The sequence below is a fragment of the Staurois parvus genome, unplaced genomic scaffold (assembly GCF_062004578.1).
Source record: "Staurois parvus isolate SC_StPar_1 unplaced genomic scaffold, SC_StPar_1.0 ptg001206l, whole genome shotgun sequence".
In the NCBI taxonomy this organism is placed as follows: domain Eukaryota; kingdom Metazoa; phylum Chordata; class Amphibia; order Anura; family Ranidae; genus Staurois; species Staurois parvus.
This window is the reverse complement of record NW_028319002.1, coordinates 282,883-310,081: the sequence shown is the minus strand read 5'-3', so window position 1 is coordinate 310,081 and position 27,199 is coordinate 282,883. Positions and strand designations below refer to the sequence as shown.

Here is a 27,199-nt window from a genome sequence, read left to right as displayed (position 1 = left end):
TTGTCTCTTCCACCAGCTACACGCCATTGGCGGCGGCCATTACCGCAGCTGAGGTGCCTCGGGGGCCGCGACCTGGTTCCTGGCTGCGTCAAGTCCATCCCCACCATCAGGGGCCCTGGTGAAGGGCAGCCTGGGACTTAGAATCCGCGCCCTGAGGGACTTCGGTCTACGGGTGGTGGTTGTCGTCAGCCAGTGCGTTACATTGTTAGGCCTGCCTGTCCGTTCCTCGGCCCCTGCCCTGACAGGTGGATGTTCTAACCATTTAGCCACTGTGCTGCCCATATGTGTTGATGCTGTAAAGGAGTAGAGCATGCCCACTTTGTTACTTGAATGTAGGGTCAGGCAGGCCACCCGCTGAGCTGCCAGATGAAAGTGGTGGGATTGTATGTGAATCTGGAAGTCGGGAGGACCTGCCCACCCTGTGGGGAGGGGGCCCAGGTCAACTTTTGCATTGGGGCCCTCAAACTTCAAACTACACTTTTGAATCCATCCTCTTATGGGCAAGCAACAGTCTGTTTTTATTTCCACTGTGACTGGATGTTTAAAGGGAGCACAAGATCACTTTATTCTGCATGTAGTCAATGAAGGATTTTACATTCGTGGATATCATTCCTTAGAAATAAAAAATATTTTCATATTGGCTTTTTATAGTTTACTTTGACCTCTGGTTAGCGGTAAATTCTCATCATTTTAAGGGCTAATAAATCTATGTCAATGTATGCCGCAAGCTGCTTAAAATACAGCAGTGTCTGTAAATTTGAATCTTTGATAGATCTGAAAAATGTGATTTCCATTAAATAATGTTCATAGTAAAAACATAGCTTTTTATGAATTTTATATGAATTTTATTAAAGCGTTATTCTAGCTACCTGTTTTCTGTGATGGAAGGAGCCCACGTGTTCTAGACCAGGAGACCAGGGCCTGGAAAATTCTTACAAAACCTACATATCCACAATAAAGGTATAAGAAAGTTTGACATCCACACTTGGTGGTCCCACCCCCACTTGGTGGGCTTCTGGTCCAGGGTCTTCGGCCTCCTGTTGACCCCCTTCTATGTGCCTTTTCGCAAAGATGCTAGACACGCATTGCCTCGTTGTCCAATCCCAGGACTCTTCTCCGAAAAGCAGAAACTGGCCATGTATCTGTTTATAGCTGCCAAGTGAGGAATAGCTAGAGTTTGGGAAAAAACCCTCAGTCCGGTTCGCAGAAGGGAAGAGCATTTTGACTACTCTAATGGTCAATGAAAGAATGACCAGTATTCTTAATGACACCCACCCCAAATTTCTCAAGGTTTGGAACCCCTTATGGCGATATGGCCTTCCAACTCTGCCTCCGGCTAGTATGGGCGCTTCCGGTCACTCAACGCTTGCTAGCATGCAGAACTTTTCTCTCACTTTCTTTCCTGCTCTTCTTCCTCTTTTTCTCTACACTGTATATTTCCTCTCTCAGGCTCTCCCTTCCTCCCCCCTCTACTCCCTCAATCCCCCCCACCCCCTTTTGTCCCCTCTTTTCTTTCTCCCCCCCCCCCTCTGCTCTCCCTCCCCTCCCCTACCACCCCTCCCTTGCCCTTTCCTCCTCCCCTGGACCTTGTGTCCCCTAAGGTTCTTGGTTTGGGTCCTCAAGGCCCATCATTTGAGACTGCCACAGCCCTGTTGGTTGGGTTGGCCAGTTTGCTTTGTTAATATCCTAGAACTTAAACCTTGACATTGTACTGCTGTCTTTGTTATCCGTATCCCCTGTGCTTGAACCCAATGCTTCATTATTTCTGTGCACTGTTTGCATTGCACTATAATAAAAATGATTGTACCAGAAATTCTGGAAAGTTATGGATAGAACTAGGTGTCACTGGGGTGGGGGGTTTCCAGTTCAAAGGGGGCGGGGGGGTTAGTAGACTTGGTGGCTTTATAGGGAATATGGTTTCTAGAAGGGACTAATGGTCACTGTGGGAGATGGGGTTTCTGAAGGGTGCTGAGGGTCTCTCCAGGACTTTGCAGGAACACTGTAAGATATTGGAGGGTGTTGCAGGGACAGGGGGGCACTCTGGGAGGTTGGGAGGAGGGTGTGGGTTACTGTTGGCGGTTGACCCATACCCTCAGAGACTGGTAGCTATAACAGTAGGGAAGCTCTCACCGACCAGCTGGAGAAGTACACAAGCAGGTCATCCTGGTGGATGAGTAAGCCGGAGGTCCAGTAGCAAATATAGCAGGTAGGGATCAAGTTGAAGCGTAGTCCGTAAACAAGCCAAAGGTTGGTGGTTGCAGATTGGGATCAAGTGGAATTGTAGTCGAGGAACAAACCAAGGTCGGTAATGAATAATAGTGAAGATACGGACAGCAGCAGGAGAGACCAGAGCAAGTTATTGGCTGGAGAAAGGCGCAATCATCTGGCAAACAGGAAGTGCAAATGTCAGGGTCCTGTTCATGGCAGAAGTTCTGGAAGATCTGGCATTTCCGCCAGTACTCTGCATAGTCGCAGAAGGACACATCAGCCTCAGGTTGGTGCCAGGCGGCCTTTATAAGGAGGCTCATCACTTCCTCAAGTTGCTGGATGATCTCTAGCCTCCCATGCCCTGTTCCTGTTTCCTGTGACTTTGACCCGTGATTTCCTGTTACTGACTCGGCTTGCTCCTGGATCTGTCTACCCTGCTTTACCCCTGATCTGACCTCGGCTTGGCTTAAGGATACTCTCTCTCTCGCTCCTCTGTGTATGACCTCCACTATTCCATCTGACTACGTCTGCTCTGATTTCCCACCTGGTACCTGACGTTGGCTTGAACCGACTACCCAGTAAACATCTAAATCCCGGAAGGGCTTGCATACCATGCAAGACCTATCTCCGTGCACCAGCTGTGCTTCTGTTTAGACCACCAACCAGCGCTCCTACAGGCGACTTGTGCAACTTTGGGCCTGACTCCCGCTGTCCCACTCTCAGGGTGAGTCCGGAACTTAGCTGCAAGGGAAGCCTTCTCTCCATTGGCCTCCATCACCAGGTATGTGATGCAAAGGCATGGCTTAAATAGGAAATTCAAGGATGAGCAAGGAATTCAAGGTCCACCAGAAACCAAGTACAAGGCTGGATTGTCCAAAGAATCAGAGTGGCTACTATCCAACATCTTAGGTAGCTCAGCAACAAGAGCTACTGCCAGATGCAGCAAAGGTCATGGGGTTCCGATCCTGGTCCTGACATCAATATCCCATCAAAAATATAACTAATCTGCATATTCATTAAGTGATTAAATCAGCTGCTGAAGGTGCTTAGAAAAACTGAGGGTTTAATATCACTTTAAATCCCTTTTATCAGCTAGCCGGGGAAGGGTGCAAATTATTTTTAATCATTCAGAAAATGCCTGAAGGAAACTAACACTCTTATAAGGAGAGGTCAGCAATCGCAGCCCACATAATTCTCTCATGACAGGTCTACTTTAATTCTGCGCTTGTCAACTGAGCTGGATAATGAAGCTCCAGATATGCGAGAGCTCTAATTCCAAGCTTAAATAAAACCTAAATAACGTTTATTACAGCAAGTAATTCCATTAATTCAGAGAATTGACATCTTAAGACGGAATTAATCAATGAATTTCATTTCTGTTCTTGCAGAATAAACAGGTATTTGGTCCTCTTGGCTGCAGCGCATAGGGATTTGTGTGCCGCACAAGCCGAGGAATTGGCTGAAGATTGCAGAACGGAGTGCAGACTTTTCAGTGTAGGGAACTGGGAGCACGATAAATTTTGTTTTGGTTGTCATTCCTTGCTTGCAGTTTGTAGTTCAGGTTTGTCAAACAGAAATTAGGTAGGTGGGCGATTAAAGCAGTTTGAGGCTGAATTCCAGGTATGGCAATTTTTTTCATATACATTGGTCCAGCGTGGATCTACAGTATCTCCCAGAAGTGAGTCCCCCCCCCCCCTCACATTTGTGTCAATATTTGATTCTATCTTTTCATGTGACAACACTGAGGAAATGACACTTTGCTACAATGTGACGTAGTCAGTGTACAGCTTGTATAACATGTAAATTTGCTGTCCCCTCAAAATAACTCAACACACCGCCATTAATGTCTACACCGCTGGCAACAAAAGTGAGTCCACCCCTAAGTGACAAGGTCCAAATTGGGCCCAGTTAGCCATTTTCCCTCTCCCATGTCATGTGACTCATTCATGTTACAAGGTCTCAGGTGTTAATGGGGAGCGGGTGGGTTAGATTTGGTGTTATCGCTCTCACTCTCTCATACTGGTCACTGGAAGTTCAACATGGCACCTCATGGCAAAGAACTCTCTGAGGATCTGAAAAAAAAAAGAATTGTTGCTCTACAAAAAGATGGCCTAGGCCAGGGGTGGGAAGGCTTCTCGGCCTTTTGGCTAAGATCAAGTGTAGTATCTGTTCTTATCAGTGTCCAGTGGGGGTGCTCCCGGCCATTCTAGCTTTGCGGGGATGGCTGTTGTATAGTACCCTCACTGGTATGATGGGGGTCCGGAAGGCTAGTACCGGAGGGACAGAAACCAGGGAGCGCCATGATTCGTTCTGGGGCCTTGGGAGTAATTCCTCTGGGAAAGCTGGAAAGACCCAGTACCTCCTGATTTGGACTGATCTACCTTGGTCTGGCCAGGGGCTGAGGAGGCAGAAAGTCCGCAAACTCGGTGCCCCCTGAGTAGACGCTCTCAGGGGTGCCACTAGTAACACCTGGGTGTGGGACCCCACTGTGTGAACATGGCACATGGTCACTGTTTTTACATTCTTTTTGCACAGCGCCCTAAGGACCAGGCCTTTTGTCTAGGACCAGGGCAATTTTTGCTACGGGCCTCAGGGCCTGGTCTGTGCACAATTTGGCACGGTACCACTTTTTTATTTTTCTATTTATTTATTTAATTTATTTCACCTCCCACGTTTGTCACTTTTTCTGTTACTTATGCGTGTGTTTTCACGGATGGAGGGTGTGGGTCATCGGGCCTACCCTGAAGTCTAGGGGGAGGATGTGTGGCCTTTTGGTTCCTTCCTCCCCTGATCCCTAGGGGGCTTTTCTTCGGGAGAGCCCCCTGACCAAGTGCTGTGTGTCTGGCTTCGGCTGGACACAAGGAACGGTGGTCCACCAGGCCTTTTGGCCAGGAGGACCAATTGGGAACCTTGTCCCCGTCAGGAGCTTCGTGCCCCGGGGGATCAGGGTAAGTGGTCCAAGCCCCTTTAGGGGTAGGACACAGCACACCCCTAAGTGCACTTTTTCGTGTGGTGTTTTGCACTTGCACATTTTTTGTGAACACTTACGGGTTTTTACGTTTATAGTTGCACGTTTACGGACTTAAAAAAAAAAAAAAAGGGGTGGGAAACTGTGGCCTTCCAGCTGTTGTAGAACTAAAAGTCCCATGAGGCATTGCAAAACTGACAGATTGATTCCCAAAGGCAGAGGCATGATGGGACACGGAATCGTGGTGTCGGGGGCACCACTGCCAGTTAGATCGGGACTGTGCAAATGTGGAGTTTTTACTTATCCACATTTTTTTGCTGCCGGGACAGGAGCAAGCAGATAAGGGGATGGTAAGCAAAAACTGCACTGGTCCAATCAGACTGTCTACAGTGGCAGCCCATATGGAACAAAAATATATTTTAAAAATATTTTTCTCAAATATATTGACATATATCTGAAATACTACAATTTTGACCGTATTTAATATATTTCAAAATACATTTCAAATATATATATATATATACAGTCATGGCCGAAATTGTTGGCACCCTTGATATTTCTCCAGGAAATCATGTATTTCTCACGAAACGTATTGCATTAACACATGTTTTGCTATACACATGTTTATTCCCTTTGTGTGTATTGGGACAAAACAAAAAAAGGGAGGAAAGAAAGCAAATTCGACATAATGTCACACAAACCTCCAAAAATGGGCTGGACAAAAGTATTGGCACCCTTTCACAACTGCGGATAAATAAGAATGTTACAAGCATGTGATGCTCCTGTAAACTCACCTGGGGCAAGTAACAGGTGTGGGCAATATAGAAATCACACCTGAAAGCAGATAAAAAGGAGAGACGTTCACTTAACCTTTGCATTGTGTGTCTGTCTGTGCCACACTAAGCATGGACAACAGAAAGAGGAGACGAGAACTGTCTGAGGACCTGAGAACCAAAATTGTGGCAAAATATCAACAATCTCAAGGTTACAAGTCCATCTCCAGAGAACTAGATTTGCCTTTGTCCACAGTGCGCAACATTATCAAGAAGTTTGCAACCCATGGCACTGTAGCTAATCTCCCTGGTCGTGGACGGATGAGGAAAATTGATGAAAGATTGCAACGCAGAATAGTCCGGATGGTGGATAAGCAGCCCCAAACATGTTCCAAAGACATTCAAGCTGTCCTGCAGGCTCAGGGAGCATCAGTGTCAGCGCGAACTATCCGTCGACATTTAAATGAAATGAAACGCTATGGCAGGAGACCCAGGAGGACCCCACTGCTGACACAGAGACATAAAAAAGCAAGACTACAGTTTGCCAAAATGTACTTGAGTAAGCCAAAAGCCTTCTGGGAAAACGTCTTGTGGACAGATGAGACCAAGATAGAGCTTTTCGGTAAAGCACATCATTCTACTGTTTACCGAAAACGGAATGAGGCCTACAAAGAACAAAACACAGTACCTACGGTAAAATATGGTGGAGGTTCAATGATGTTTTGGGGTTGTTTTGCTGCCTCTGGCACTGGGTGCCTTGACTGTGTGCAAGGCATCATGAAATCTGAGGATTACCAAAGGATTTTGGGTCGCACTGTAGGGCCCAGTGTCAGAAAGCTGGGTTTGCGTCCAAGATCCTGGGTCTTCCAGCAGGACAATGACCCCAAACATACGTCAAAAAGCACTCAGAAATGGATGGCAAAGAAGCGCTGGAGAGTTCTGAAGTGGCCAGCAATGAGCCCAGATCTAAATCCCATTGAACACCTGTGGAGAGATCTTAAAATTGCTGTTGGGAAAAGGTGTCCTTCCAATAAGAGAGACCTGGAGCTGTTTGCAAAGGAAGAGTGGTCCAAAATTCCGGGTGAGAGGTGTCAGAAGCTTATTGATGGTTATAGGAAGCGACTGATTTCAGTTATGTTTTCCAAAGGGTGTGCAACCAAATATTAAGTTAAGGGTGCCAATACTTTTGTCCAGCCCATTTTTGGGGTTTTGTGTGACATTATGTCATATTTGCTTTTCTGCCTCTGTTTTATATTTGTTCCAATACATACAAAGGGAATAAACATGTGTATAGCAAAACATGTGTTAATGCAATACCTTTTTTGTGTGAAATACTTGATTTTCAGGAAAAATATCAAGGGTGCCAACAATTTCGGCCATGACTGTATATAATATGACAGAAGGAAGGGGCTAGGAGAGCTTGTACCCGGGCTGCTCTGCCAAACCACTGCACACAGCAGGTAAGTACAGGCATGTTTATTTTTTTCTTAAAAAAAAAAAGCCTTTAGAATCACTTTAAGATGTCCCAGTTTTGACCCCAAAGCCCATCTCCATCCGAAACGTTGGTTTCCTAGTGTTTAGGTAGAAAAAAAGCAGCAGTTCTTTACCAGGGTTCCTTCAGAGGCCGCTAGGGGTTCCTTGAGCTGTGGTATGATTGTGGTTGATTGAAAGGTAATATTTTAAGTGGAACCTGTTGGTTTGAATGACCAAGTGTGTAATTACACATCCCTGGGGGTGGTCCAGTGATCGTTGACAGTTCCCAGCTCTCGGCCCCATCTTATAGATGACTTCTGCTATGACAGGAGTGTTTTAGCTCCTCATGTGGTGTTTTCCATAGTTCATATGAACCTAGGCATGGTGAGAGCCCTTCCTAATGTCCAAAGCAGAATGTTCGACCTGATCTTGCCATCCAAGTTTCTGGGAGACATAAACCATTAGATTCTTTAACTTTCTGGTATCTACCAAACATTTTTTAATTTGGGTGGACTGACCCTATACTCGTGTGGGATGTACTGACCATACCTGACACTTCAGTTGTCAAAAATGTGATCGTTTGTATGGTTTCACAGTCATTTCAGAACTTTTTGTACATTATCATGAGATGTATTTGGGATCATAGCTCTCAGGGCACTGAAGCCAGTAATATAATAATGTGCAGGTTTCCTACGCCATTGAAGGGAATGCGGCACTAATAAGAAATTAAGATGTTCCGCTTGGTAAAAACTCATATCAAATATCGGTACACTCTGTTCCCAAATGAAGGACTCGAGCTTTTACCCAAGCATCATTTGTAATTCTGGATTTGTGGAGCGTTTCCAGTACTGGGGGCAGACAGCACTTCCTCCAGATAATTAAATATAAAATTATGTATGGGGCGGCGGTACAAGGAGTACAATGATCCCGTCATATCAGGGGCAAGCACTGGTCAGGTCACAGAATGTATTCCCCCCCCCCCCAATTGGAAAGTCTTCAATTACACAGAGCCAGAGTCGTACATTGCTTTTCAATTTTTCAGAAATGCTACTGTATGTGTTACATTCAGGTCAATGACGCAGTTTACATTGGAGTAGATGTCTTGTGTCAGCTTGTAGCACAGTGTTGTCCTTTGTCAATGGATGCTGATGAGGGCATTTGAAAATGTCATAGTTGCAATAAGCAAGAAAATTACATTTTAACACATATGCAAAACTGCTTCTAGGTACATATTGGTATGCATGTGATGTAGTTCCATCACAAACTTGTGGTGACTGCTCAGAGGGTTCACAATATTCCCCATAGATCACATAGCCAATAGCAGTCTCTACTTTCTTTGCAGGTTCATGAGATTTGGACTGTACAGTATGAAGATCATAGCATGTGGTCTCCGATTTCCTGTTAATTGCCTCTGTAATATTTACAATGTTTGGTGGAACCTGTATGGCTTTATTGTTCATACTGTATTCTATGTGGCTGGACTTTGATACCTACATGGCCACCCCTCCAAATGACTGATTTCTGTCTGCAGTAAAGGGTGCTGTTCCTACAACATGCAAAAAAAATTGTAGACAATTGTGCTGTTCCAACCGTGTGATAAATATTTCATGAAGACCCTTTTCTATTCCAGCATGACTGTGCCCCTGTGTGCAAAGCCAGCTCTGTAAAGACATGGTTTGACTGAATGGGACCAGCTCCATAAAGACATAGTTTGACTGAATGGGACCAGCTGCATAAAGACATGGTTTGACTGAATGGGACCAGCTCCATAAAGACATAGTTTGACCAGTTTGGATCCGCTCCATAAAGACATTGTTTTACCAGTTTGGTCCAGCTGCACAAAGACATGGTTTGACCAAATGGGACCAGCTCCATAAAGACATGGTTTGACTGAATGGGACCAGCTCCATAAAGACATGGTTTGACCAGTTGGGATCCGCTCCATAAAGACATGGTTTGACCAGTTTAGACCAGCTCCATAAAGACGTGGCTTTACCAGTTTGAACCAGCTCCATAAAGGCCTGGATTGACCGGTTTGGACAAGCTCCATAAAGACATGGTTTGACCAGTTTGGATCCGCTCCATAAAGACATTGTTTTACCAGTTTGGTCCAGCTGCACAAAGACATGGTTTGACCAAATGGGACCAGCTCCATAAAGACATGGTTTGACTGAATGGGACCAGCTCCATAAAGACATGGTTTGACCAGTTGGGATCCGCTCCATAAAGACATGGTTTGACCAGTTTAGACCAGCTCCATAAAGACGTGGCTTTACCAGTTTGAACCAGCTCCATAAAGGCCTGGATTGACCGGTTTGGACAAGCTCCATAAAGACATGGTTTGACCAGTTTGGATCCGCTCCATAAAGACATTGTTTTACCAGTTTGGTCCAGCTGCACAAAGACATGGTTTGACCAAATGGGACCAGCTCCATAAAGACATGGTTTGACTGAATGGGACCAGCTCCATAAAGACATGGTTTGACCAGTTTGGATCCGCTCCATAAAGACATGGTTTGACCAGTTTAGACCAGCTCCATAAAGACGTGGCTTTACCAGTTTGAACCAGCTCCATAAAGGCCTGGATTGACCAGTTTGGACAAGCTCCATAAAGACATGGTTTGACCAGTTTGGACCAGCTCCATAAAGAATGGTTTGGACCAGCCCCATAAAGACATGGTTTGACCAGTTTGGACCAGCTCCATAAAGACATGGCTTAACCAATTTGGACCGGCTCCATAAAGATATGGTTTGACCAGTTTGGATCAGCTCCATAAAGACATGGTTTGACCAGTTTAGACCAGCTCCATAAAGACATGGCTTAACCAATTTGGACCGGCTCCAAAAGACCCTGTTCTATTCCAGCATGACTGTGCCCCTGTGCGCAAAGCCAGCTCTGTAAAGACATAGTTTGACTGAATGAGACCAGCTCCATAAAGACATAGTTTAACTGAATGGGACAAGCTGCATAAAGACATGGTTTGACTGAATGGGACCAGCTCCATAAAGACAAAGTTTGACCAGTTTGGATCCGCTCCATAAAGACATTGTTTTACCAGTTTGGTCCAGCTGCACAAAGACATGGTTTGACCAAATGGGACCAGCTCCATAAAGGCATGGTTTGACTGAATGGGACCAGCTCCATAAAGACATAGTTTGTCCAGTTGGGATCCGCTCCATAAAGATATGGTTTGACCAGTTTGGTCCAGCTCCATAAAGATATGGTTTGACCAGTTTGGACCAGCTCCATAAAGACATGGTTTGACCAGTTTAGGCCAGCTCCATAAGGACGTGGCTTTACCAGTTTGAACCAGCTCCATAAAGGCCTGGATTGACCAGTTTGGACAAGCTCCATAAAGACATGGTTTGACCAGTTTGGACCAGCTCCATAAAGACATGGCTTAACCAATTTGGACCGGCTCCATAAAGACATGGTTTGACGGGTTTGGATCAGCTCCATAAAGACATGGTTTGACGGGTTTGGATCAGTTCCATAAAGAAATAGTTTGGTTTGGACCAACTCCATAAAGACATGGTTTTACCAGTTTGGTGTGAAGGAACTCAAGAGACCTACACACCTTCCGGATGAACTGAAAGCAGATTGTGAGCCAGGTCTTCTCATTCAGCATCAGTACATAACCTCACAAATGGGCACACATTCCAGATGACTGACTCCAAATTTTTGTAGAAAAATTTCCTAGAAGAGTGATCTCTGTTATAACCACAAAGATGAGCCAACTCCATAGAAATGTCTATGACTTTGGAATGGGATGGCCAACAATCTTGGTACTGGTGTGATGTTCGGTTGTCCTCAACCTTTTGGCTATATAGTGTAGTTGCCTATAGGGCAGCTTGATCCGGTATCAGTAAACACATTTGCATCGTGTTCGTTCCTTTTTTTTCGCTCTGAAACAATGAAAGTTTGTCCAGCACCATAGATGGGGCAGATCCTGTATTAAAGACATCACGTCTTACAATGCACCCCATTTCCAGTCTCAGAAAGTCTGGTGATTTGCCGCTGTGTTTTCTTCAGTCCCAGTCTGTCTCTTTATATATCATAAGAGTAGCAGCTTGTGGCCTCAAAGAATATAACATAATCATCTGTTCTCTTTAAGTTCTTGTAAAGGAAGAAAATCGTTTGGCTGGCTTTTTATCTGTGATTTTTCTTTTTGCCTATTACCCATAATTCATGGGTTCAAAGCCATATTTTGCTGATATTCTGATATTTTTCAGCCCACTTTTGCTGCTTGATTCATGAAACTCCATTTGGGAGAGATAATATTCTAAATGCATTTTTATTTTATCTGCGGCTGATTCATCAAAGTCGTCTGTGATGGAAATGTGAGTGTTTAGGCTGGGCATTAATCAAAAGAGTTCCGTTCTCTCCCATGAGATGAATAGAACCCACTGTTGGATTTATATTCATCCTTCATGCTGGGGGGGGGGGGGGGAGGAAGGTGCCTAGTAAGCAGTCAAAGGCACCCTGGAGCATAGTTTGTTCTACTGACCAATAGTTCACAGCAACCAATCAGAATCCCCCATTCACCAGTTTGATAAATATGGTTCACCAGATGATATGGGCAACTGCATGATTGTTTTTCTGTGATTAAAGCTGAACGCCAGTCAAACAGATAAATACGTAGATAGAATACATGAAAGGGATCTCCACTGGTGTTGTGACCTCACTGCTCTCTACATGTTATGATTGCTGTCTGTGTCCCCATTGGGGAGATTTTTGCTCACTGGAGGGGATCCATTACTGCTGGAAAGGTCAGTTGGTCCTGGGAGGGATCTACTGTTGGGGGAGAGATCTATTGTTGCTGGCTGCTGCAGGGTCCATTGATGCTGGCGCGAGGAGATCTATTGTTGCTGGGGAATTGGGGGATATGTTATTGCTGGTGGTCCATTGTTGCTTGGGGGGTCTATTGTTGCTTGTTCTTGGGTATCTATTTTAATGCTTTTCTTGTTATCATTAACAAATTCCATACAAATTACACAAAAATCATACTTGGTTCCGTATTCTCTAAAAGGACAGTACTGGGAGGTGGGTAGGGTATAGAACCAAGGATTGGTGCTTGGGGGTGGGTAGAGGTGGAGACCAGGGGATATTTTGCACGAGGAGATCTATTGTTGCTAGGGATATTTTGTTGCGAGTGGTCCATTGTTACTTGGGTGGGTCTATTGTTGCTGGCTCCTGGGTATGTATTTTAATGCTTTTCTTGTTATTAACAAATTCCATACAAATTACTTAGCACCACAAAAAATTATACTTGGTTCCGTATTCTCTAAAAGGACGGTACTGGGAGGTGGGTAGGGTTTTGAACCAAGGATTGGTGCTCGGGTGGGTAGAGGCGGAGACCAGGGAAGATTTGGCACGAGGAGATCTATTGTTGCTAGGGATATTTTGTTGTGGGTGGTCCATTGTTGCTTGGGGGGTCTATTGTTGCTGGCTCCTGGGCATCTATTTGAATGCTTTTCTTGTTATTAACAAATTCCATACAATTTACTTAGCACCACAAAAATACTTGGTTCTGTATTCTCTAACAGGATGGTACTGGGAGGTGGGTGGGGTTTAGAACCAAGGATTGGTGCTCGGGGGTGGGTAGAGGCGGAGACCAGGGAAGATTTGGCACGAGGAGATCTATTGTTGCTAGGGATATTTTGTTGATATCATTAACAAATTCCATACAAATTACACAAAAATTATACTTGGTTCTGTATTCTCTAACAGGATGGTACTGGGAGGTGGGTAGGGTTTAGAACCAAGGAGTGGTGCTCAGGGGTGGGTAGAGGCGGAGACCAGGGGATATTTGGCACAAGGAGATCTATTGTTGCTAGGGATATTTTGTTGCGAGTGGTCCACTGTTGCTAGGGGGGTCTATTGTTGCTGGCTCCTGGGTATCTATTTGAATGCTTTTCTTGTTATTATTAACAAATTCCATACAATTTAGTTAGCAATACAAAAATGATACTTGGTTCCGTATTCTCTAAAAGGACGGTACTGGGAGGTGGGTAGGGTTTAGAACCAAGAATTGGTGCTCAGGGGTGGGTAGAGGTGGAGACCAGGGGATATTTGGCACGAGGAGATCTATTGTTGCTAGGGATATTTTGTTGATATTAACAAATTCCATACAAATTACACAAAAATGATACTTGGTTCTGTATTCTCTAAGGATGGTACTGGGAGGTGGGTAGGGTTTAGAACCAAGGATTAGTGCTTGGGGGTTGGTAGAGGCGGAGACCAGGGAAGATTTGGAAAGGGGGAGTTCCTGCACCTATTCTTTGAGAAAGAAAAGCTCTGGAAAGAAACAAAGGGGGAGATTTACTAAAACTGGTGCATTAAGAATCTGGTGTGGCCATGCATGGGAGCCAATCAGCTTCTATCTTCAGCTTGTTCTGTTAAGCTATGGCAAACAAAAACCTGCAAGCTGATTGGTCTCTATGCAAAGTTGCACCTAGATTTTGCAATCTCCAGGTTTAGTAAAAAAAAAAACACTAAATAATTATTAGCTGACAGGGGTTCTGACCCTTCCTCATGTTATGCTTGTTACTCAGCTAAAGAGATTTTCCTCCATTTCTTATTTAAAAAAAAAAAAGAGATGAGGGGAAATCTTTCCAATTGGGTTCCAGAAGGCAGTAATAACCTGACAGGGGATGAATACCTTTCGCTCTCCATTAAAAAAAAAAATAATAATTTGGCTTGAGCTAGGATTTAAGTAAGATACAAAAAAAAAATGGGACCTGGGCCCAGTCCCAGGTGTCATCCTGCTAAACTTTTACAGACTCTTAATGATCTAAATACGAAGAGGTTAATATGAGTTTTAATGGCTAAGGCTCAGACATGGCCTTCGTATCTATCAATTCTTCGCAGAACACTCAGGAATATTTCAGCAAAGGAGCAAAAAATGGCATTTGTCTGCTTCCTAGAACACCAGGAGGCTGAGTTATGACATCCTTTATGGCTTCAAATCCATACTTCATTACTTTCAAGCCTCATCTCAGCCCTCCGGTGATCTAGCAAGTCAAAACAGCCTTTGTTTAAAGAGGAGATTTTCTTCATGTGAAGTTGCAATTCTAAAATGGCATCAGCCAAAGTAAAAAAAAAAAACAAGGTATGCTGTTTCACTGTCAGACCTTTGCAGTCTGTTATTTCATGGCCATTACTGTGTGGAATTGTGTGTGTCAACACATCTCGTTAAGGCAACCAATGCATTCTGAAAGGGCTGCCAATGCATGGCAGTGGATGAAAAATGAAAGCGTGTGTTGGATTTTAGGATGTGGTGGTCCATAGAGGTCCAAGGGGTTTAGTCTCTAAAGGCTGGCTAAAGACACATGGGGAATCTCGGGGTAGGCAGGAGAGCCCTTATAGTGTAGTCAAATATAATGATGACCTCAAAAAATGTAGCAATAGGATAGTAAAGAAAATGACTTACATCTGCTGAGGCTGCAGTCAATCTATGTGGTGGAGATATGCAGCCTTCCATAGAAGCAGGTCTAGAAAACCCTACTCCCATGCAGGATTCAAAAAGTTACTCTTGGGGGGGGTCTCAATTCTGGATCTTCTGCAGGGTTCTCAGGTGGGTGCTACACTAGGCGAGTTAGAAGAGGTTGCTCAATTAGGTTTGTAAAAGCTTTCACAAACCCACTTGGGCTACACAGCTTAAACGGGATGCGAAACTTCAGTGTATCACCCTAAACTGAGGAAGTGCCATGAATTTAAAGCCGTGAAATAAATAATAGATAAAAAAGGTCGATGTTTGGTAAATCAGACCAACCACTCTTGTTATTGCTTTTCATCTTGATGTCATGACACCAGAACTGGAATCTTAAGAACCCAACCAGTGTACTCTCCTTTCAGCCAAAAGGAAGCATCTACATTACCAGGGAGATCTCAATGGCTCTTCTTTTAGTAGTGGAGACGGATGATTAATTGCCACAGTCTAGGCCCACCAACAGCTCTTGTTGTTGCCCCTCATCTTGGTGTCATGACACCAGTACTGAAATCTTAAGAACCCAACCAGTGTACTCTCCTTTCAGCCAAAAGGAAGCATCTACATTACCAGGGAGATCTCCATGGCTCTTCCTTTAGTAGTGGAGACGTATGATTCATTGCCACAGTCTAGGCCCACCAAACGCTTTTTGTTGTTTCCCTTCATCATGATGTCATCACGCTGCCACTGGAATTTTAAGCACCCTGTAATTCCTCCTTTAGCCAACAGATAGCATCTACATCCCCAGGAAGGGATCTTAAGAACACATCCAATGGATTCTTCTTTCAGCCAAAAGGAAGCGTCTGCCTCACCAGGAAGACCCTCAATGGTTCCCCCTGTGGTAGTGGAGACCGATGGTCTATTGCCACAGTTTAGGCCCACCAACTGCATTTGTTGTTGCCCCTCATCATGATGTCATAATGCCAGTACTGGAATTTTAAGAACCCGTCCAATAGACTTTTCTTTAAGCCAAAAGGAATCATCTACATCACCTCAACAGCTTCTGTAATGCAGACCAGTGATCCATTGCCACAATCTAGGCCCACCAACCGCTTTTGTTGTTTCCCTTCATCATGATGTCATCACGCTGCCACTGGAATTTTAAGGACCCTGCAATTCTCCCTTTAGCCAACAGATAGCATCTATATCACCAGGGAGAGATGTGGGCACTTGAAGAAGGACCCACTCGCCCTGCAGTTCAAGTCCAGAAGAAAGAAGGCTCAGGATATGGCATGTCATATAAAAGCAGATCCAATTGGAGCGTATGGTTAAATCTTTAATAATCTAATTGGGGGCATTTTCAGGTGGGTGGAATGTGGGCACCCTGGCTGGAGATCAACTCATCTTTAGCAATGGTATGATGATGGCTAGTAAGAATTAAAAATCAACAATGACGCCGGGTGCATTTTGTATGAAGCGATTATATTAAATCTTGTTTTCCAAAGCTGTCAGAGAACCCAATAGTCATATATGCCCTGGGCCCACCTATGCTCAGGTGACCCCGAGCCTGCCTGATGAAAGAGCACTCCTGAACTCATCTCGTCCTGCACATGCTCAGAAACGTGGCACATTTTGATGATGTCAGACGCCACATGTGCTGATCCCGGACATCTTGGAGACTCTGCCAGGCTTCACCATCTATGCTGCATATGCACAGCCCCATCTTCTGGCAGCCACCTTGGAGATTCCACCAGGCTTACCATCCATGTTGCACATGCACAGCACCACCTGCTGGCGGACTCAATCGATCTCCTCTCTGGATCAGTCACACAACTACATCTGGCTACAGAGGTCTCGCCCTCTTACCCATGAGCCCGTTTTTAAATTCTAAGATGTGAATTATTACTTATCTTTTTATTAAATACCTTCACAGTACACACTAAGAGGCGCTGTGTTTCTTTGTTTCCCTTCTGCAGAGTTATGCTTCGCTCCTACGCAGCTTGCCCTTAGTGCCCACTGGACTACCATTACCCCTGCCCATTTGGAACTCATCAAACATACATGGACTGCCACACCATGCGCCTGTTATCCCTTTTGTATTGACCCCGAGAACCCTACTTACTGGAGACCAGAAGACTTTACCCATTTGGGTGACCTGGTATGCTCTGTTGTTGCTGTGGCAGAAAACAAAAGCCTCCAACAGGTTGGCTGAATCCATCATCTACAAAGGTTTTTAAGGCTGTAGCTTTAAGCTGCGAATGCTTATGAATTTTTATTCTCCCAGCTTCCTAATGACACCAGAACCTAGGATAACCCACAGATTTTGCGCGGGCGTCTGTCCTCGAGGACTCTTTTCAATTTCCTCTTAAATTAATCAACTGATTTCAAGTCTATAGTTTAGCGGAAGTGAATTCCACAGGCTGATTACTATTAGAGTAAGAGCGGCATTTGTAGTGATCAATCTTAACCTTTTCTGTATAGGCTCTGCGGCTGGGCCTCTCCCCGCTGCCATCTCGGCTCTGTCGCCATGAATATTTCTTCATTTTCCTCCTAGATTTCATTTATCTGCGTGGGTTACAGCAATTTCTGCTGCTAACTGGCCTGACCGCCTTGTTATGGCGTCTTTATTAGGTGCTTCACACACGCATTGGGCTCTTCTTGTTCTCGGAGGAGATATCCATTATGCTGGTGCCAAGAAACTAAACTGATTTATCAGCCTGGTTCATGTCTTCATCTGACCATCTCGGGGGTTTCGGTAATCACTTGGTGCAACTAGTTGTCTGTAGGTTAGATTACTTATGTTGACAGCATTCTCCTGAATTAGAATGTGAAAATGCAATTGTTCCCTTGGCATAGCACATCTCCTGCTATTATCAGAGAGGGAGGATGTACAGCAGACGCCGGGGACCTTAAGTTGCACTCCCATCAAGAAGATCAGTAAAATGGCTTGGAGGATCTGGTTGCAATAGATTATACAGCAAAAAACGAACACTATACAAATCAATGTAGAGCTTTTGGATGGCATGGGGAAAGGGTAAGACATTTGTCAGGTTTTTATTATTGTCTGTGGTCCCGTCTGAAACTTTATCCCTTCTCTTCATGCTCAAGTTATTCACAAGAGTGAAGAAATCTATCTGGAGGGGGCAAAGGAAGCTAAAAGCCTGAGAAAGTTTCTAGCCTTAGACTCTAGTTTTAGCCTTAGCTTTGATTTAGCTTCTAGCCTTAGCCTTAGCTTTGATTTAGCTTCTAGCCTTAGCCTTAACCTTAGCTTCTAGTCTTAGCCTTAGACTCTAGCTTTAGACTCGGCCTTAGTTTTGCTTTAGCTTTCAACCAGAGCCTTAATTATAGCGTCTAACCTTTGCCTCAACCTGAGCTTCTTACCTTAGCCTTAACCTTGCCTTAGCTTCTAGCCTTGGCCTTAACCTCAGCTTCTAGCCTTAGCCTTAACCTCAGCTTCTAGCCTTGGCCTTAACCTTAGCTTCTAGCCTTGGCCAACCTTCGCTTCTAGCCTTCGTCTAAACCTTAGCTTCCAGCCTTGACCTTACCCTTAGCTTCTAGCCTTGGCCTTAACCTTAGCTTCTATCCTTGGCCTTAACCTTAGCTTCTAGCCTTGGCCTTAACCTTAGCTTCTAGCCTTGGCCTTAACCTTAGCTTCTAGCCTTGGCTTTAACCTTAGCTTCTAGCCTTAGCCTTAACCTTAGCTTCTAGCCTTAGCTACTAGCCTTGGCCTTAACCTCAGCTTCTAGCCTTGGCCTTAAGCTTAGCTTCTAGCCTTGGTCAACCTTAGTTTCTAGCCTTAGCCTTAACCTTAGCTTCTAGCCTTGACCTTAACCGTAGCTTCTAGCCTTGACCTTAACCGTAGCTTCTAGCCTTGACCTTAACCGTAGCTTCTAGCCTTGACCTTAACCGTAGCTTCTAGCCTTGACCTTAACCTTAGCTTCTAGCCTTGACCTTAACTTTAGCTTCTAGCCTTAGCCTTGACCTTATCTACTAGCCTTGGCCTTAACCTTAGCTTCTAGCCTTGGCCTTAACCTTAGCTTCTAGCCTTGTCCTTAACTTTAGCTTCTAGCCTTAGCCTTAACCTTAGCTTCTAGCCTTGGCCTTAACCTTAGCTTCTAGCCTTGGCCTTAACCTTAGCTTCTAGCCTTGGCCTTAAGCTTAGCTTCTAGCCTTAGTCTTAACCTTAGCTTCTAGCCTTGGCCTTAACCTCAGCTTCTAGCCTTGGCCTTAACTTTAGCTTCTAGCCTTAACCTTTACCTTAGCTACTTGCCTTAGCCTTAACCATTGAGAAAAACACTGTTCTCATGTATTTGAAATGTTCCTTACATACACAGTCCTTGTTATTTTATCCTGTCATGAGCAGAAGGCTTTTTCCTTTAAATGGCAATTCCCATTTAAAAGAAACAGCCTTCTGCTCAAGACAGGATGAAATAACAAGGATTGTGTATGTTAGGAACATTTCAAATACATGAGAACAGTGTTTTTCTCCCTGGGGACTCAAAGCACTTCACCTGCTGATGGGGCTGATGATGAAGCAACCACCTTGAGAACACTCAATAGAATATCATCACGGGATCAGTTGACCTATCTGAAGTATGTTGGAGGAATAGGGCTGGACCCCTAGGCGGTTATCTGGAGGGGGCATCCTTGGAGTTAATCTTCAGCAAGTTGAACCTCAGAGTCCAGTACGTTTGGGACCAAAAGTGCAGTTAGACATTGTATAATGTGAGGTCACACTGCTGGAGGTGAGCAGATTTATGGTGGAGGAGAGTTTGCACTTGAATCCTGTGATAGCTACACTCAGTGCTCGTTATATCAAGCTATGTTAAGCCGGCATCTCCATTTGTCTGCACCTTTCTCCTCAAGCTTAGTACATGGGTCTGTGACCCCGAAATACCGGGGACCCCCTAATATGCTAATAAAGACTGTCTTTGTAGTCATTGGCTTGCTCAACTTTCTCCCACCTTCTGAACTCCACTATTGGTCTATCGCTGTAATAGGCAATTTTGCTACAGCAGAACACCAATTGATTGGACTTTGGTTTATATAATAATATTGGTTTTTTTTTAGTCACTATCTCTGTTTTTTTTAGTTCACTGTCCTGTGTTTTTGGTTTAGTTATATTCTATAGGGATTGTGCATTTTCTGATTATGTAGCTCAGCACTTTTTTTACATTTACATTATTTCACTAGTTAGCCTACCGAGACATGGGTTGTGTGCACTAGCGGCTCCAGCATTTATATCATATACTTCTATACTTGTTTTATTCATTTATATATTTTGTATTCACCATAGTAAGCGCTTTAGTTATATTTATCATTTTCATTGGCCTTAACCATAGCGTCTAACCTTAAGGCTAAAGTTAGACGCTATGGTTAAGGCCAATGAAAATGATAAATATAATTAGATTAGATTTTAGTCTTAGCTTTGCTTTAGCTTTAAACCTTAGCCTTATCCCCAACCTTAGCTTTTAACCTGGGCCTTAGCCCCAACCTTCGCTTTTAACCTTAGCTTTTAACCTGGGCCTTAGCCCCAACCTTCGCTTTTAACCTTAGCTTTTAACCTTAGCTTTAGCCCTAACCTTAGCTTCTAGCCTTAGCTTTTAACCTTAGCTTTTAACCTTAGCCTTATCCCCAACCTTAGCTTTTAACCTTAGCTTTTAACCTTGGCCTTAGCCCCAACCTTAGCTTTTAACTTTAGCTTTCACCCTTGGCCTTAGCCCCAACCTTCACTTTTAACCTTGGCCTTAGCCCCAACCTTAGCTTTTAACCTTGGCCTTAGCCCCAACCTTAGCTTTTAACATTGGCCTTAGCCCCAACCTTAGCTTTTAACATTGGCCTTAGCCCCAACCTTCGCTTTTAACCTTAGCTTTTAACCTTGGCCTTAGCCCCAACCTTCGCTTTTAACCTTAGCTTTTAACCTTGGCCTTAGCCCCAACCTTCGCTTTTAACCTTAGCTTTTAACCTTGGCCTTAGCCCCAACTGTAGCTTTTAACCTTAGCCTTAGCCCTAACCTTAGCTTTTAACCTTGGCCTTAGCCCCAACCTTCGCTTTTAACCTTAGCTTTTAACCTTGGCCTTAGCCCTAACCTTAGCTTTTAACCTTGGCCTTAGCCCCAACCTTAGCTTTTAACCTTAGCCCCAACCTTCGCTTTTAACCTTAGCCCCAACCTTAGCTTTTAACCTTATCTTTCACCCTTGGCCTTATCCCCAACCTTAGCTTTTAACCTTGGTCTTAGCCCCAACTGTAGCTTTTAACCTTAGCCTTAGCCCCAACCTTAGGTTTTAACCTTAGTCTTAGCCCTAACCTTAGCTTTTAACCTTGGCCTTAGCCCCAACCTTAGCTTTTAACCTTAGCTTTCACCCTTGGCCTTAGCCCCAACCTTCGCTTTTAACATTGGCCTTAGCCCCAACCTTAGCTTTTAACCTTGGCCTTAGCCCCAACCTTAGCTTTTAACCTTAGCTTTCAACCTTTGCCTTAGCCCCAACCTTAGCTTTCAACCTTAGTCTTAGCCCCAACCTTAGGTTTTAACCTTAGCCTTAGCCCCAACCTTAGCTTCTAGCCTTATCTTTCAGCCTTAGCCTCTAGCCAAAGGTCAAACAGTTCTAAAAATAATAGGCAAAATGCCAAATCATTCCCTCTGGTTCTGTGGACATAATGACAAGGCCTGCTCATAGACAATTTTACCTGGTTTAAAAATGCTGGCTGGATTTCAACTTTAAAGTCAACCTGCGGGCAATATGATTACCAGGTGCCAGCAGCCAGCTTGCTTGGTATTAGTATAGTGGTCCAGGACCCCTAACAAACTGGGGTACACTGTTGTGTCAGTGGTGACTGGCTTCCTGGCCACCAGTTCTGGCCCACCTTTCCTGCACTTCTCTATTGGTTAGCAAAATTGTCTATTACAGCGATAGACCTATAATGGAGTTCAGAAGGTGGGAGAAGGTTGAGCAAGACAATGACTACAAAGCCAGTCTTTATTAGCATATTAGGGGGTCCTTGTTATTTAGGGGTCTTCGATTGTACGCTCCAAGGATCAGGCCCTCCTATCCCTCTTGTATTGAACTGTATTGTTGCTGTATTGTCTCCCGTTATTTTGTAAAGCGTTGATCAAACCGTTGGCGCCATAAATCCTGTATAGTAATTTAGGGGTCACAGACCCATGTACTAAGCTTTAGGAGAAAGGTGCAGACAAATGGAGATGCCAGCTTTTTAAATCATATGTACACCCAAAAACAAATGTGTAATACAGCCTTTCTTAACCTTTTACCCCAGAAGAACATCTAAAATAATTTTCAGGTCTCAAGGAACCCTAACTAAAACCACAATGGCAAAAACACTCCTTACAGTGGTGGTCTGATTGCCACCTTTACAGATAGCAAAAAAAAGATCACTAGTGTCATGTTGCTGGCTTTGGTCCTGCAACCACCTAGACACCATCATATGGGAGGTCAATCATCCACAGCTCAAGGAACCTCTAGCAACCTCCAAAGGAATCCTAGGGCACCTTGAAACTGTGGGTGAAAATGGCTGATTTGCTGCTTACCAGAACTTGGATGTGGCTGCATTAGTTTTTTCTTTTTTTTACCTTTGTTTTCAACTGGTGATCTTGCAAATAACACATGTCTTGTATTAGGGTGACTACTCCTATTCACCAAATGGTACCTTTGGAGAGAGCCATGGTTGGACTTCAAACACATCTTCCTTTCTTCATCTCCATTTCATGAAGTGCATTCTGGCATGATAAATAAGCATTTTCTGTATTTGATGAAAATGTTACGAGCCTAAACAAAAAATCTAATGCAGCCTCCACATCAAAGCACTGGTAAGCTGCAATACAGAACAGTTTCTATCTTTGGTTTAGATACCCTTGAAAAGTAGCTCCAGAGGACATTGTGCCTTATCTCCATGTCACATAATTAGTAGTTTACTGGCATATATATATATATATACATACACACACCGACCACTTTATTAGGTACATCTGTTCAATTGCTTGGTAAAACAAATTGCTAATCAGCCAATCACATCGGAGCAACTCAATGCATATAGGGATCTAGACGTGGTGAAGACAACTCACCGGCCACTTTATTGGGTCCATCTTGCTAGTAATAAGAGAATCTCCCTCACACCATGACACCACCACCACCACCAGCCAGAACCGGTGATAGAACGCAAGATGGATCCATGCTTTCATGTTTACGCCAAATTCTGACCCTACCATCTGAAATCGAGACTCATCTGAAATCGAGACTCATCAGACCAGGCAACAATTTTCCAATCCTCTATTGTCCAATTTTGGTGAGCCTGTGTGAACTGCAGCCTCAGTTTCCTGTTCTTAGCTGACAGGAGTCACACCCGGTGTGGTCTTCTGCTGCTGTAGCTCATCTGCTTCATGATTCAACATGTACGTTCAGAGATGGTATTCTGCATACCTACGAGCGGCTTTTGAGTTACTGTTGTCTTTCTATCATCTCAAACCAGTCTGCCCATTCTCCTCTGACCTCAAAAAGGCATTTTCTGCCACACAACTGCCATTCACTGGATATTTTCTCTTTTTCGGATCATTCTATATAAATCCTAGAGTTGGTTGTGCGTGAAAATTCCAGTAGAACGACTCAGACCAGCCCATGTGGCGCCAACAACCATGCCATGTTCAATGTCACTTAAATCCCCTTTCTTACCCATTCTGATGCTCGGTTTAAACTTCAGCAAGTCGTCTTCACTACGTCTAGATGCCAAAATGAATGGCCAGTGAGTGTATATATACAGTATATATCATACACATCTTCTGCAGCTTATTAATGGGGTGAAACCCCTTCATCCAATGATACCATTCACAGATTTTTCTCACTGGTGTGTTGTTTGCTATTAATGGATTAAAAGTCCATTACCCAGACCCTGGAAGTACATTACTCCAATGAATATTCATGAACCAGACGGTAGCTTTATGGTGATAGATCACGCAGCGCTCCAGAAAAACACATCTCATTATTAATAGGTGAATTTATTCCACATTACCCGCCTGTGTCCATAAAAGACTGAATACTATTTTACCGCTTGTCTCCCTGAATGTACCCGATGTTATCCTTTCCTTGTATCTCCAAACCAGTGATATATTGGACTTTTTGATTGTGAAAGCTTTCAGCCAAACTCCTTATTTTCTTTGTTTTTACCTAAGCTGTCTCTAAAAACAGGTACAAGCTCTTTGTACTCTTTTGTGTGTGCGTAATCGGTGGTTTTGGCTGACCATCATCAGGGTTAACCAAGAGCCCAGCCTTTCTTTTTACTCTAGAGGAACCCCTAAAATAGTTTTCAGTTATTGGGGAACACATACTAAAACCATCTCATTGGGGCTCAATGGGGAAAAATGCCCCCGACGTTGGTGGTCAGTTGGAAGAATGGAACCCTTATGGTGGTGGTCAAAATGCCTCCCTTGACCACAGCTAAAAAGATGATTGCCCTCATGTTCCTAGCTGTGGCAATGGCATTGGCTCTGGATTAATGCAGACCCCATTAAAATGGGAGGTCAGTTAGGCATAGTGTAAGGAACCCCTACCAACCTCTGGAAAAACCCTAGGGTTCCATGGAATCCTGGTTGAGTTTGATTGCTACAGCCAAAGAAAAAGTAGGGTGGGCAGGCAGGGTGTCCATCTTAAAGCCTTCAGTGCAAGCAATCCCTCTTAAATATGGTGCTGTTCAGATCTGTAAGGAACATTCTACCCAATGACCACCAATGTAAGGGGCATTCCTCCCACTGACCACCAATGTAAGGGACATTCCTCCCACTGACCACCAATGTAAGGGACATTCTTCCCAGTGACCCCCAATGTAAGGGGCATTCTTCCCACTGATAACCAATGTAAGGAGCATTCTTCCCACTGACCCCCAATGTAAGGGACATTCTTCCCACTGACCACCAATGTAAAGGACATTCTTCCCACTGGCCCCCAATGTAAGGGACATTCTTCCCACTGACCCCCAATGTAAGGAACATTCTTCCCACTGACCCCCAATGTAAGGGACATTCTTCCCACTGACCACCAATGTAAGGAACATTCTTCCCACTGACCCCAATGTAAGTGCATTCTTCTCACTGACCTCCAATGTAAGTGACATTCTTCCCACTGACCCCCCAATGTAAGGGGCATTCCTCCCACTGACCACCAATGTAAGGGACATTCTTCCCACTGACAACCAATGTAAGTGCATTCTTCTCACTGACCACCAATGTAAGGGACATTCTTCCCACTGACCCCCAATGTATGGGACATTCTTCCCACTGATCACCAATGTAAGGGACATTCTACCCAATGACCACCAATGTAAGGGACATTCTTCCCACTGACCCCCAATGTAAGGGAGGACATTCTTCCACCTGACCACCAATGTAAGGGACATTCTTCCCACTGACCACCAATGTAAGGGAGGACATTCTTCCACCTGACCACCAATGTAAGGGACATTCTTCCTGATGATCTCCAATTAATGTATTTTAGCAGAGGTAGCCCAAGACCTATAAATCATATTAAGGGTTCCTCTGGGGCAAAAAGTTTGAGAAAGGTTGCTGTACAGTGATAGAGAAGATGATGTCACCTTTCAGTGTGGCAGGGGTGCGTATAAATCCCACAATTGGCTGAACGGCATTTAAACCGTAAACTCAAGTCACATCCATGTATGAAATCCCTGTATTCCGTTGTCTTGTCGGAGTTCAGCTTTAATATTCCAATGGAAGTATTTACATCTAGGTCACTTTTCTGTACTTTTGGTTGGGAAATACAATTATATCTACACACGCTCTCTCCGAGTTATAAAATCCCGAGCTGCAAAGTATAATTCAGGAATATGGATATCTCTTTGCGAAAAACCACGAGCGCGAGCTTCTCGGTACCACCCCGGGCACTACTTCGTTTTAGATGTGATTATGCAAAACTCTGATGATAGACTCAATTTAATTTAGCAGCTGCTTTCCAGAATTATGTAAAATCTTCCATTCCTCTCCGCATATCCCACACACAATATTGTAAGGTCTATACGTTTGTTTTCCTCACAAAGAAGTGTATGTGCGCTATAGGGAGCTCAGGAACAACGGAGCGCTCTGGTGTGATTGATAGACCTAAACGCTGGAATATTCACATCGCTCAGACCTGGAGGCCCTCGGGGGTCGTTGGGATCTCAGTACAATATTTCATTCCTGGCTAAAATGAGCTGGGAAGCTTTCTTTTTAATGACTAACATGAATGAAGAATGTGGCATTGCATATGTAAACCATTATTGCATATAGAGGCATAGCAACTGAATGCAATTCAATTTCAAGGCAATGGGCACCAAAAATAGCACTACAGTAGACCTTAGAACCCAACTGGGGTTCACCAAAAAGTGTGCAAAGTTCATTTTTTAAAAAAGAAAGTAGTAGAAAAGCCTGCCCCTTGTCAACATGTGTGTGGAAGCAGTGGTCTCTCTACAGAGGTCCAACACACCCACTGCGGAGTTAGACCTAGAGCTTTCCAATGAGCAAATCTAATGCTTTCCTCTGAGGGGAATGCTGAGCCTCTAGTTTCTTATGGGTCTTACTTGCAGCAGTCAGCCTAGGAGCGCCCACTCCTAATGCCCACCCATCAAGCTATATTAATATTTGCATAACTCCTCCCAAGAGCCAGCCCACTGGTTTCATCAGGGCCTTTATCAGTGGTCTCCTCCCAAGAGCAACTCTAATACTTTCCTCTGAGGGGAATGCTGAACTTCCAGTTTCTTTTGGGTGTTATCCACAGCAGTTTACCTAGGAACGTCAACTCCTGATGCCCACCCAGCAATATTTTAATATTTGCATAACTCCTCCCAAGAGCCATCCCACTGGTTTCATCAGGGCCTTAATCAGTGGTCTCCTCCCAAGAGCAACGCTAACACTTTCCTCTGAGGGGAATGCTGAGCTTCCAGTTTCTTTTGGGTGTTATCCACAGCAGTCTACCTAGCAACGTCCACTCCTGATGTCCACCCAGCAATATTTTAATATTTGCATAACTCCTCCCAAAAGCCAGCCCACTGGATTCATCAGGGCCTTCATCAGTGGTCTCTCTACAGAGGTCCGACACATCCACTGCAGAGTTAGAACTAGAGCTTTCCAATGAGCAACTTTAATGTTTTCCTCTAAGGCGAATGCTGAGCCTCTAGTTTCTTATGGGCCTTACAGCAGTCTGCCTAGGAACGCCCACTCCTAATGGCCACCCATCAAGGCATGTTAATATTTGCATAACTCCTCCCAAGAACAACTTTAATACTTTCCTCTGAGGGGAAAGCTGAGCCTCCAGTTTCTTATGGGCATTACCTACAGCAGTCCACCTAGGAAC

General features: G+C 44.3%; 1 protein-coding gene and 1 pseudogene across 1 annotated transcript in view; both read left to right on the top strand.

Annotated features, from left to right (window-relative positions):
* Nucleotides 1-27,199, top strand: part of IGSF21 (immunoglobin superfamily member 21) — a 467,300-nt gene that overhangs the window by 277,081 nt on the left and 163,020 nt on the right. The window lies entirely within an intron of this gene.
* Nucleotides 4,336-4,451, top strand: LOC149438217 (U2 spliceosomal RNA; annotated as a pseudogene).